Below are 2,152 nucleotides of genomic sequence, written 5' to 3' on the forward strand. Positions count from 1 at the left end.
AACTGTACAATAAACCCAAATAGTGAACTCAGTAACTGCAAGAAGTTTGTGTAAAACGAGTAATTTAGATTCATTTTGAGCAGATTATTACCAGTTTGGGGAGTTCTTTGTCAGAATTATGTTTTGGTTTTTTTTTAACAATCAAAAATGCTCAGTAAGCTTCTTTTTTGACTAATTAATTGTTTTCTTCTCCCTGTTAGACAATTTATATTTACTTTTCTTCACAGAAGTGAACCAAACGCTGAGATATAGGCCTATTGTGTTTTTAGTACGCCATAAAATCAAGAAGGCTCTGTGACCCCACATTGAAGCTTTGGTGACCCCTAGTGGGAAACCAGTGACTTAAATGATGCATTTCTACTAACAATCTAATGAAGTCACATAAAATATCAGTCACAAGGACTTTTTTTCTGCAGAAATGTACAATGTTCTGATAATACTTCATGTACTTTTACCTAATTAGGATTTTTATGTTGTTGTACTCGTACTTTAATGTTGGCTTAGTAAAGGATCTCAATACTTCTTCCAGCACTAAAAGCTGCTGGTGAAAGTTAAATATTTCTGACACTTTCACTACAGCGGAGGGTGAGGTGCGGTTAAAGTAAGCACTGTGGGTGCAGCTGTGGTTGGCAGCTGCACCAAGTGGGACTTAGTAACATCGAAGCACCAGAAACACCTTGACTATCTCTGATTTATCATCCTCTATCTTCTCCTTTATCAGTGTGCCACTCTGCATCACTATCCTCCTGTCACTGTCTTTCTCTCTCCCTTTCCTCTCTACATCTCCTCGCCTTACAAGTGATTTCCAAGGCAGTGTTTGCTGGCCTTCTGCTGCTAATAAAGATCTGGACGAGCACCAGCTCCAGTGTTTGGCCGGTGGCTGAGGCCTTCGGGGCACCGAGGGAACAACAGCGTGCGCGCAAAACTCGGCCAGATCTCAGAGTGCATTTAAACACTCGCCAGTGACTTTCGTTGTTCCTGCACCTCTCCTCGGATATCAACTCGAAAAACACACGCTGGATGCAGCGCAAACAGACAGTTGCTAGAGAGGAAGCAACGCCAAACATACCTGTGTGATGGTCTGTTAGTCAATGTATATTTTAGCTTGTGTCTGGTGCGTGTGGGGGTTTGATAATGATGGACTGTTCCCCATGAGCCTGGGTTTACATTTTGTGCCTAATGTGGATAATTAGTCTTTCTTCATTGCACAGGAACATTAAAGGTTCAGTGCTTGTAGAGAGCAAATGTGACACTGTAAAGCGAGGCTTACAGTGTGCCAATTACAGTTTGTCTCTTATCCATCTGCTTTCATTTACACCCAACAAGAAATGTGAGTTATTAAAGCCCACAGGGGAGCAGTAAATTCACCCCACGGGGGTTTGCTTGCAGCTCCTCAAAGCTGGAGCCGGCTTGTGTTGACGGGGTGCATTTATGGCCCTCTCATGGTTCTTGGACCCAATTGTGCTGCCTGCTCTAATGGGCCACATGAATATCTATCCATTGCATTCATCTCCAGGGTCACAATACACGATGACTAAAGAGCTGCATGTGCAAAACAGACAGAATGAGAGCACCGATTCAGTTACACAATGAAGTCAACGTATTGTGCTATGCTTTGTAATATGAATCACTGAGCCTATGGGCCAGGAAACAGACAGCCTGACTGTCAGTTTCACTCTCGCTCTCACTTTTTCCAGAAGGAAACAGTGCAGACACAGTCCATCTAATCATACACTTATTCAGTCTGAGAGTCAAGGCTCGGGGAAGGAGAAGAGGTGTGCAGTCTCTGAGTATACACCCAACCAGCCAATGAAAGTGTTGTTTTCTTCAGATGACAGATTGAGGAGGGTAGTGGTTTGACCTGAAACCAGGGCCAAGCCCCAATTACTGCATTCTTGCACCGTAGCCATTAGCTCACTGTCTCTCGGGACTCCAAATCTCATATTAAGGAATGACACGGAAAAAGTGAGTTATAATCAAATAAGACTCTTGAAGACAGCAGGGATTTTCGCTCAGGGCAATAATCACCTTTTGCTGAGTGTCGATCTGCGCCTCTCGTCTGTCCTGGTATGATCTCACACCACTTAAGTTTGAGTCTTCTTTTGTAGGCATTTACAGCTGTTTCTGCACATTTACGTATTTCCTGTAAAAA

General features: G+C 43.2%; 1 protein-coding gene across 2 annotated transcripts in view; it reads left to right on the top strand.

Annotated features, from left to right (window-relative positions):
• adgrd1 (adhesion G protein-coupled receptor D1) overlaps positions 1-2,152 on the top strand; it is a gene marked incomplete at its 3' end in the record, with an annotated part of 41,204 nt that overhangs the window by 27,225 nt on the left and 11,827 nt on the right.

Source organism: Morone saxatilis, unplaced genomic scaffold, assembly GCF_004916995.1.
Source record: "Morone saxatilis isolate NCDOM2014 unplaced genomic scaffold, NCSU_SB_2.0 Contig16, whole genome shotgun sequence".
NCBI lineage: Eukaryota > Metazoa > Chordata > Actinopteri > Moronidae > Morone > Morone saxatilis.